Raw genomic sequence first — 12,110 nt, forward strand, 5'->3', positions numbered from 1 at the left:
TTCTTTCCCTTAAAGTAAAAAGAAGAGAAAAGGGAGTTGATCTGTAGTGCTTCCAATTTTGCTGAAGTCAAGAAACAAATCTGAAAAGTAGACAAATGTCATTTTAGAATATTGCTTTTAGGTACAATCTTCTTACTGGCATCTTTCATTCCTGTAGTGTCATTTTTAAACAGTGTAAGCTAAAAATGTAATGAAGAACCACATAACTATGTTTGTAATTGTGGCAGGTTATATCACCAATGAATGTATCAATGTTTTACAATATGCTTGAACACAGATTAATACGTAAATATCCATTAATTTGCATATAACAGGAAACGTACAGCATTTTCTATATGTTAAGCATTATAGTAAACTTGTCATATATATTAATTCATTTCATCCTCACAACCATGAAGAATATGTAATTTCCCCCATGTAAACAGATAAGAAAACTGAAGCACAGAGAAATTAACTTGTCCCAAGTCATACAACTAGAAAGTATAGCAGAAATTGAATTTGAATAAGCATTCTAGCTCCAGAGTCTATAGTCTTTAATTGGTAAGTTATGCTGAGTAAAAAAACAAAACCAAAAAACTCCAAACACTTACAGAACTTACTACATGCCAGGTATTGTTATACGCTTTTTACCTTCATAAACTTGAGATAAGTTAGCCATTTTAACACACTGCTACACTAATATTTTCATTAGTTAATATTAACTGAAAATAAAAAGTTAAATCTAAAAATAAAATTTGATGGGATTTAATAAAATTATAGCCCTCTTTATACAAAGTCACATTCAAGTGAACAGACTATTTCTATATTCTATTAGTACATGCCCTATGGTTCTTTTTTTTATATATATTGTGTACGATTTATATGGAGGAAGATACAATAAGTTCTAGAAAGATAAAGAAAAATCATGAAAAACATATTACATAACGAAAGAGAAATACATAGATATTAATGAAAACTGGGGTATGTGGCAAGTATCAAAGCATAATGAATTTACTAACAAATGACATTCTGTACCATACATGCAATATTATGAAAGTGAATTTTGCCCACTCTGTTTTAGTGAATACTATTAACCAAAAAACACGATAGAAGATGATTTTAAATGAATTCCTAGCCAATACATACAGAGAAGATATATCAGTAAAAATGCATAACAAACAAAATGCAATAAATGTGAATGTATAGGTAGCCAAAATATATATAGACAGGTATTTCAATGACAACTGGTACAAAGCAGACAGCAAAATAATAAGTGTAAAAGAATTTCATTATTGTGCTCATTCATATTTTTACCCAGCAAGTAACAGGTCTATGGTTCTTCTTAATTAAAAATAATTGTACCAAAAGGTTAAATTCCTATTTTCTATATATATATTTTTTCCTTTGATTTCTAGAAGTCTTTCTAGGTGATATTTATTTTCAATGGTTTTTATTTTATTACTAGCAATTAACTCTTCTATTATTTTATAAACTAGTAGACTAATTGAACATGTTTAGCCTATAGTACCCTACTCTTTAAATACTTCAAAATTTTTATGACTATTATTAATATCAGTAGTAGTATTTTTGCTACATCAATTGCCCAAATGCAACTACATGAAGCTAAATTTGAAATTGCTACTATTGGCACTTGGTAGTGCTACCTCACACCCTGATAGGTCAAAGATAGGTCTACATTTCTGTTCCTCCATTTCTTTTGTCAGATGACAGCAAAGACCTTCACCTTTTAGCCAGTATTTCTAATTTCTAAGTAAGTCTAAGAAATTACTAATTTCTAAGTAATTCTAATCTTTCCAGTTAAAATTCTTTCTGGCACCAATTAGCATATTCTATATTCCCACCTTATATAAACGGAGTAAAATTTCTCTTATCTGACCATATCAGGATTAACTAAGTTAATTAAAAATGTAAGCTACCGGGTTTCCCTGGTGGCGCAGTGGTTGAGAGTCCGCCTGCCGAAGCGGGAGACACCGGTTCGTGCCCTGGTCCGGGAAGATCCCACATGCCGCGGAGCAGCTGGGCCCGTGAGCCATGGCCACTGGGCCTGCGCGTCCGGAGCCTGTGCTCCGCAACGGGAGAGGCCACAACAGTGAGAGGCCCGCGTACCTCAAAAAAAAAAAAAAAAAAAAAAAAAGCTACTGTAGAGGATTAAAAATTCTACTTACCTATTTTTTCATAAAACATACACAATTCTGCTAATCTTGTGATATTCACCAAAGATTATTTTCTTTAAGTGTGGATCTATTACTTAGGGTTCAGAATTGTTTTTCTTAAATAAAACATAGCTGGAACTACCCGGGTATAAGATTTGCAGTTTACTTTTTTAAATGGCATTCTAAAGATACGGGAAATGCAAACTAAGTGCAACATTCGCACAGAGTCTTATTATTTCTTTTCCAGTCATCTACTGCTTTCTCATCCATATTGCATCAGACAGGAAATTTTAACTGATTATCCTTCATCAAGTCTTTCCAAAGTATCTATTTTGGATTTTTGTATTTTTAAAAACACTATTTGCATTCACATTTCATCATTATTATTATATATTATTAAAGTGAATTTCTTGATTATAATATCAAACATAAAAGGCACAAACAGATTTGTGAACACACAAAACAGATTCATGGTAAGTAAAGAATATGCAAACACCTTTACTAATTTGGGCCTCCTGGAAAATAGCCTACTGGTCTTGAAACTTCAGTATGCTGTGGGCATCTATCAATATTTATTCACAGAGAATGAAAAGTGTCTGTAGTAACCTCCCTGGTGACACAGTGGTTCAGACTCTGAGCTCCCAATGCAGGGAGCCCGGGTTCAATCCCTGGTCAGGGAATTAGATCCCATATGCATGCCGCAACTAAGGAGCACGCCTGCCACAACTAAGACCCGGTGCAACCAAATAAGTAAATAAAATATGAAAAACTAAATAGATTAAAAAAAAAAAAGTGTCTGTAAATCCAGGAAGTCAGTTATATGGAGATCAAGAAAGGTTTTACTCTTACTCTGTGTGTGACACTATTCTAGACAAAATTATACTTTTTATGACATTAGTATTAATATAGTCATTTTACTTCTAGCTAAGATGAAAAATATATTTTCTTAAAAATAAGAACCACTTACTGAGTATCTACTAAGTTTTAGCCACCATTTCTTAAATCCTCACAGTAACTTTAAAAGTTTGTTACCCCAGGAGTTCCCTGGTGGTCTAGTGGTTAGGATTCTGGGCTTTCTCTGCTGGGGCCTGGATTCAATCCCTGGTCGGGGAACTGAGATCTCACAAGCCGCATGGCACGGACAAAAATAAATAAATAAATAAAAGTTTGTTATCCATATTTCACAGATGATAATTCTGAGGCTTAGAGAAGTGTTTTGTTTTTTTTTTTTCCCCAGGTTACTACTGATTTATTTCCCTTTTCCTTCGGAAAGGGTAGTACTGTGCTGCAGCCAACCCTGAAGGGTCCTAACACTAAAAAAGCCCTATGGGGAAAAATTTTATAACAAATCATTACTTCATAATAACAAAGTTTAAAATTAAATTTTAAGTAATGGATATTGCTTATATATAATCAAGAGATATTAGTGTGGAAAGAACACAAGTTTCAGAGCAAGTAGTTCTCAATCCTGGTGGTATCAGAATTCTGGCTCTACTGCAGATTTACTAAACCCAAATTGCTGGAGAAGCAGCTTGAGTGGGTATTTTGTTGTTGTTGTTGTGTCCACTGTTATTGTTTAGGTGCCACAGGAACATCTGAGGCACAGCGAGAATTAAGACACCTACTTTCAAGACAATGCCAGCTCCGTAATTAGCTGCTGGGATCTGTGGAGAATTATTACACCACTCAGATTTCTCTATAAAATGCTATCTAGTCTAGCTTGCAGAATGGTGGTGAGAATTAAAACTGCAGACTAACCAGATGGTGGCTATTATCGTTATTTAACACAATGTATTCACTACTTTAACAAGAATTAAAGTTATCTTACAGTGAACAAATCGTAATGTAAGAATGTCAACTCAATATATTAGATCACAAAAGACCATGTCATAGATGCAAATATTCATATCCTTTCCTACCTATAATGATTATTGCATATATGGTTCTCCTAATATTTGGCATTACTAAGTATTAACAGTTTTATTAAAAAATGGTCACTCTCTACAACAAAGGTCTTCTTGGAAAATTCACATTTATTGTGGCTATGTTCAAAACTACATGAGAAAACAAAGCATCTGAAATGAAAATGAAGAAAAACCAAAAGGAAAGATTACATATAAATAATCTGCAAAGATATTTTTTATATGTAGAAATATTCACTTATTGATCTGACATCTGCCCTTTTAATTCACTGTAAGGCAAATCCAAATTATAGGCTACACTGAATATTTCTTGGTGTCAATTTATCTTACTTTCTAATTCTGAACTCCAATGTATCCTTTTAAAAATGTTGCAATCTTCCTATCTTAGATACCTTTAGTCTCAATTTTTCTACTGCTCACCTATCAAGAGCTTTGATGTCTACCTAACCAACCAGTCCTCTTTGTTTCTGGAGTAAACCAGCAGTTTATCTGACCCATGACACAGGCCAGACACTTCCTGCACAGCTACACTCATGGTTTTTGTCCAGATAAGCACCATTAGGACTCCTGAAGAGGAGCTGCAGAAGGCAAGGCTGTTTGGTTGGGAATAGAGTCGTTGAATACAGACATGATCTTTGAGTTCAGACATGATCCTCAGGGTGAGCAGACATTCAGTCCTGTCTAAAACAACCATAAGACATTTGGTCCACACCAAAAGGTTCTTGATATTGGGTCCTGTCCAAAACCATTTTGCGTAGACCAAATACGCTCATGGGCATTTTGGATAGGACTAAATTTAAAGAAACTTTTGGCATGGACCAAATGTCTTATGAGTGTTTTAGACAGGACCAAATGTCCTGCATTTTTAAATAAAACTGTTAATACTTAGTAATGCCAAGCAATAGGGGAAAAAGAAATATTTAAGGAAAAAATAACATAATAAACCTACCAGTTAATGAAGAATAATCAGGAAGACATATGTAATGACAGATAAGCAGAAACAAAGACTAGATCCAGTAAAATCTTTTATTTTATAATACTGTACCACAAATTAAAAATCAAAATAAGCATTCATCCAACTGTCTAAATGGTTATTATATATACATATATATTTGGTTGGAAAGGGAGAGAGAAAAGAGGAATTTGGAGGCTTTTAAGTACATCATCATCATCGTAGTAGTTAAGACTTGTTGAACACTTAATGTGTCAAGCACTATACATGTATTACCTCAGAAGGAGTACCCTCTATTATAAGCTCAGTTTTGACAAATTAGGAAATTATGTACAACAAGGTTAAATAAATTAGCCAAAGCCATACAGCTAGTTAGTAAGGATGCTGGGGTTTGAACCCAAACAGTCTAACACCAGAACATACACAGATAGGCAGAGACACACACAAATCAAACCTCACTGCCCAAACAGCCAATTTTCACATGTAAATGTCACTTCCTGACTTATTTTAAGTCATTTTAAAACTGGAGAATTAACAATGAGGAAATACTTAAAATCAGTATCACTAAAGTCAGACTTGTCTAAAACAATAAAACTAGACCACATGTAACTTTTAGTAGAAAGTAAACACCATAAAACCAATTAGGCATAAACAATAAACCAATCAAAAATTTTTTTCTAGGTTCATTCTTCATGTTTGTTCATGGTAATAAACACCTATTTTAATAATGAAGCACTATGGACAAGCAGAATAAGCAAAAAGCTGGAGTTTTCTTTCTCAAAATCTGGAGTTCTGCATCTCAAAATTTCAACTAGAATTAGAATAGTCTCCTTACAAATATCATCATGTGTAAAATGATGAGCCAACAAACATTTTAGAGACTATAGCCATGTGAGAGGAACAGTTCTTAGTAAAGTTAAATAAGATACTAAAATGAGTAAACAACCCTGTCTTCAAAAAACAGAATCAAAACACTGTATTAGTAAAATAAAGGAAGAAAACCACATGATCATCCCAATAGAAAAAGCCTTTGACAAAATCCAATGCCCTTCCACGTTAAAGCACTCAAGGAGAAAGGAACTTCCTCAACTTGACAAAGGCCATATATGAAAAACCCACAGTTAACATTATTATACTAATGCTGAAAGACTGGATGCTTTTGTGCTAAGCTCAGGAAAAAGACAGGATGTCCACTTCTACCATTTCTACTCAACATTATTATACAGGACGTTCTAGCCAGGGAAAACAGGCAAGAAAAAGAAATACAAAGTGTCCATGTTGCAAAGGAAGAAATAAAGTAAAACTATCACTACACGATCTTGTAGATGGAAAATTCAAAATCTGAAAATTTACAATAAACTAAAAAATTCAATAAAAAACTATTAGAATGAATAAATGAGGTCAGTAAGGTTGCACAACATAAGATCAATATACAAAAATCAACTGTACTTCTACACACTGGCAATAAACAATCTGAAGTGGAATTAAGAAAATATTTCCATTTATAAGAATGTCACAAAGAATAAAATACTTTGGAATAAATTTATCCAAAGATGTGCAAGACTTGTGCACTGAAAACTACAAAACATTGTTGAAACAAGATCTAAGTAAATGGAAAGACATCCCATACTCATGAAACAGAAGACATAATAATTGTGAAGATGGCAATATTCAAACTGACCTACAAAATTAACACAATATCAGAATCCCAGCTGTTTGCAGAAACTGACAAGCTGATCCTAAAATTCACATGGAAATGCAAGGAACCCAGAACAGCAAAATAATCTTGACAAAGAAAAAAGTTGGAAGACTCACAATTCCCCAATTTCAAAACTTACTACAATGTTATAGTAATCAAGACAGTGTGGTATTAGCATAAGGGTAGATATATAGATCAATGGAATGATCTATGAGTCCAGAAACAAATATTTATGATCAATTGACTCTGACAAGGATGTCAAGACACTTTAATGGAGAAAGAATAATCTTTTCAACAAATGGTACTGGGACAAATGGATATCCACATGAAAAAGAATGAATTTGGATCCCTATCTCACACTATATACAAATGCTAGCTCAAAATGGAACAGAGATCTAAATGTAAGAGCTAAAACTATAAGACTCTTAGAGGAAAACATACGAGTTAATCATTGTGACCTCAGATAAAGTCATGGTTTCTTAGATATAAGACCAAAAGCATAAGCCACAAAGGAAAAAAAAAAGATAAATTGGACTTCACCAAAATTAAAAGCATTTGTGCCTCAAAGGACACCATCAAGAAAGTGAAAAGACAATCCACGGAATGGGAGAAAATATTTGTGAATCATATCTTATAAGGATTTAATATCCAGAATATATAAAGAGCTTTAACAACTGAACAAAAAGACCACCCAATTTAAAAATGGGGAAAGAAAAATGAATAGACATTTCTCAAAAGATATGCAAATAGCCAAAGTATATACAAAAAGATGCTCAACATCATTAGTAATTAGGGAAATGCAAATCAAAACCATAATGAAATATCACTTCACACCCTCTTGTATGGCTGTAATAAAGACAACAGCAAGGTTTGGTGAGGATGTGGAAAAATTAGAACCCTCAATTATTGCTGGGAGGAATGTAAAATGGTGCAGTCACTTTGGAAAATGGAGCGGTAATTCCTCTATTATATACTCAGAGTTAACATATGACTCAGCAATTCCACTGCTATGGATAAAAATAAGAGAAATGAAAACATACATACACAAAACTTCTACACAAATGTTCACAGCAGCATTATTCATAATAGCCAAAAAAGAGGAAAATCCAAATGTCCATCAACTGATCACTGGATAAATAATATGTAGTAGACTTATACAATGGAATATTCAGCCATAAAAAGAAATAATACACACTACAATATGGATAAACCTTGAAAATATCACGCTAAGTAAAAGAAGCCAATCATAAAAGACTACACATTATATGACTACATTTATATGAAATGTCCTAAATAAAATCTATAGAAAAAGAAAGTAGATATGTGGCTGTGAAGGACTGGGTAGAGAGGGTGATGGGGACGGATTGCTAATAGGTATAAGGTTTCTTACTGTGGTAATGAAAACGCTCTGAAATTAAAAAGTGCTGATGATTGCATAACTCTGAATATAATGAAAACCACTGAACTGTACACTGTAAAAGGGTGAATTTTATGGTATATTCAAATATTTCAATAAAACGTATCTTAAAAAAAAAGAATCAGCTTGAATGAATGAAAACAAATAGCCAAAAATAAAAGACTGAATTTAAAGCAAAAATGATTGTAGTTACTAATGAAACAAGTTAAAACATTATATTCTTAAATATAATTTAAAAATCCCTTTTATCTGAGATTTAAAAATATCTTTTATAAGCAACAAATGAATATAACTATTTAGCAATCTAAATGAAATGCAGCATAGTAAGAGGGCAAAATAAGACTAAACATTTTTGCAATTAAGCTTTTTTCTTTCTGTCCTGCACCCAATTTTTAAACATTTTAATTTCATTCAAGATTTGAACACAGGAAGTATTCAACAGATAAGAAACAATGAAAACGCAGTGTTCTCTTAAACAAATGAAGACCTCAATCATATAAAGAAATAGTATGGTTTTAGAAACACGTAAGAAAAATCCCAAGAAAAATATGTCTTTTCCTTTATAAATCATGATCATTTATGTTCCATCTAATAGTGTAAAATACACATTAATCCTTAAAATATACATATAAAAAATTTTCAGGTAATTCCAATATAAAAAACAATTTATTGGGCTTCCCTGGTGGCGCAGTGGTTCAGAGTCCGCCTGCCGATGCAGGGGACAAGGGTTCGTGCCCCGGTCAGGGAAGATCCCACATGCCGCTGGGCCCGTGAGCCATGGCCGCTGAGCCTGTGCATCCGGAGCCTGTGCTCCGCAATGGGAGAGGCCGCAACAGTGAGAGGCCCGCATACCGCAAAAAAAAAAAGTAGGGAAAAGATGCTTTGGCTCAAGATAGTAAGCTGAACATATATGTCTGCTATAACTTTGTTTTAAGAACCTGCTAAAAAAAAAGTACAGCCAAAAGATAAAAAAAACTTGGAAAATATAAAAAAAAATGCACTATAAAAGACTTTTAGGAAAAGTAACATCGAACAAGAGAAAAAAATGTTATCAAAGAAGTAACAGGTCAAAAATGTATTTTACTTAGCTTCTAAAAAAATAATAATAATAATGTGTCTTCAGATGGAAGTATCCAGAATGATAAATGAAATAAGACCCATACCTAAATATACCACTGTAAAATCTTATCGCACAAACGCTTAAGACCCTATAGCCTATCAGGAAAAAAATTACCATTTGGATGGCAATAATAACGCAAATGAAAGAAGAAACAAAGCAGAGCTTCTTATACTAAAGACTCTACTTTGTCTCCACATTTCCCATCTTGTAGTTCTTAAAAGGTAAAGAGAGCAAGCAACAGAATATTCCTTAACCATGTCTGCTTAACCCACTCATTTCTCTTAATTGAGAACTTTAATATGCATTGGGGATATAAATCATAGTCCCTATCCTCAAAAGTCTTAAACTCTAGTAATGGAAATATAAAAGCAAGAGAGCAGACAGGTGCACAGATACTCCCAAATGGTGTTCATTTTTGTAGACAAGAATTTAGCTTGAAAAGAAAAAACACTTTCCAATTACTTTCACGATCGTCAGTTCATTTGGGCTTTAGCCTGTCTTACAGTATTCTATGTCCATGCTGTTCTTTTGTTTTCCTCCTTCCTTTTTATATAATTATATTGAATTCTGTTGGTACTTCCTTGTTTCCTTCAACAGGCATCACCTGTGACTAGTAGAATAAAATATAGTAAAAGAATCAGGCAATGGGACCCCAGCCAGTGATAAGTTCTGAAAGTACAACTCCTAGGCAAGTTTCACTGCTGCCACTACCACTGATTACACACATATTTGACAACCTCTACTTTTATGAAGAATGTGGTAATATCTAGAGTGGTATATACTTAGGAAACTGTTAAGATTTTTAAGATCATGTACCTTCTCAGAGAATCTGTTCATTAATTCCTGTCACCAAGGAAAAAGGCAAAGAAAGTACTGGCATTATTCCAACATCTACAGAAGTGACATCTTCAATTTTCCAACCTAGAAAGAGAAGATTGGAGTACCTATAAAATGGGAAAGAACTGGAGAACTTTGATATCCTGTGCAGTTTCTGAAGATACACTTATATCCTGCAAAGTTTAAAAATAAGAATACGGAAAGCTGTATTTTTCATGAACTCGTAAGTGACTAATAAATTATCCCATGTTTAATTATGTAATATTCTGTGAAATAACTTTCTTTGAGCAGATATTCTGCTAACAAACCAAGAAAGGCTTTTAAGGGTAAATTGTTCCTTCCTGCCACAGTAAAAATACTAAACCCAAGAGCACAATTTTAATCCATCAGAAACCCTGAAGATTTCCACTAACTTCTGTTACCACTTCTTTTAGTACATTCTTAGACTTTTAGCAAACAGGGTAATTCATAACTCTTTAAGTAGTCTAGTAAGCCTTCAAGGTGTCTACTCTGAATTGGCTTACTTTTCTGTGAATAAAAGGTCAGTGGATGATTTTTATTTTTAATGGCCTAAGTCTTGATCCATAATGTGATTATTTTTCAATAACGAAGTTAAAATCTAAATACCACCATAGTGTGGTCAAAGAATATTGATGAAAGCATCCTTAAAACAAAAAGAGGGTGAACTTTAGCATCAGACCAACTCTACCATTTACCCTGAACATAAACAACAAATCAATTAGCACATGAAAGCTTTCATTTCTTTGTTATTCTATACTGTTATGAGGAATAAATGGGGGGCAACAAATAAAAGGGGCAGTACATCATACATTTATCCTGGTCAAGATAATACAACCTATTCAAAAAAATAAAATTTCTGAAAGTAGCAGATAGCCAGAGAAAAAATGGAAATACACATCCTGATCTGTGATAACTAAGACAACCTATGTGTGCTGCAGAGCTCTCTTCTGTGAAGTGCTTCGCCTGCCTCCTTCGTCTCATCAGTGTGAGGATCACCTGCAAGCTTGAGACTAGACTTTTCAACCTCATAATTAGACTCCATGGTCTTTTTTTTTTTATTGCTGGTTCTCATATCCAGTGACACACTGCTAGGAAGAGGAATAATTGAAACCCGGAATTCCAGTTCCTTTCCATCTTCATAAATATTTTGTACAGCTTCACAGCTCTGTCTCCAAAGGCAATGATAGAGCAGTGTCAGCTTATTTCCTTATGGTTGGTTATACCACAAATCTCAAGATGTTACGATTGCTTTAAAATGACATCCTTTCTACACACACTGTACTGAACATGATTCTCATGTATCATTTGCCTCACTAAGAATACTACCACCCTGTCTACCAAACATTTAACCAGTACTTCTCAATTCTGGCTCTACATTATAAGCATCCATGGACATTTAAGATAAAAAAAAATTACAGATGTCAAACCCCATGCCAGACTCACTGAATCAGAATATCTAGAGAAGAAATCCAAACACATGTTTGGGCATTGTTTTTTTTTTTTCTTTTTCAGCTCCACAAATCATTCTAACGTATATAGCCATGGTTCAGAACAATTGCAAAACCTTGTGGGCTAAAGTATAACTAAACATTATCTTCCACAAAATTCATATATTGATATACATACACACATATTGTGTATATATATATGAATAATTAAATTATTCTGTTTGAAGAAAAAAGTCTGAAAAATTATTATGAATCCCCTTAATATCTCATCACAGGTCTTACTTTCCAAACTTCTAAAAATTTGCTACTTCCATCTGAACTAGTTCTAATCAACTTGATAGGAATATGCTCAAAACAAGAACTTAAGTTTTTACCAAAGTTTAAGATAGTGAAGAACATCTCATTTTGTATTTTATGACCTATGAATGTATTTGCAATACAAAGCCTTTGTCAAACAGCAATTATTTTCACTTTCATAGTACAGTACCCCTAACTCTATAGTTTCATCTGCTTGACCAACATCAATTTAAAAACCTCTTTT

General features: G+C 33.4%; 1 protein-coding gene across 11 annotated transcripts in view; it reads right to left on the reverse strand.

The window, feature by feature from the left end:
* Positions 1–12,110, reverse strand: part of STXBP5 (syntaxin binding protein 5) — a 165,362-nt gene that overhangs the window by 138,422 nt on the left and 14,830 nt on the right. The window lies entirely within an intron of this gene.

This window comes from Lagenorhynchus albirostris, chromosome 12 (genome assembly GCF_949774975.1).
Source record: "Lagenorhynchus albirostris chromosome 12, mLagAlb1.1, whole genome shotgun sequence".
Classification (NCBI taxonomy): Eukaryota; Metazoa; Chordata; class Mammalia; order Artiodactyla; family Delphinidae; genus Lagenorhynchus; species Lagenorhynchus albirostris.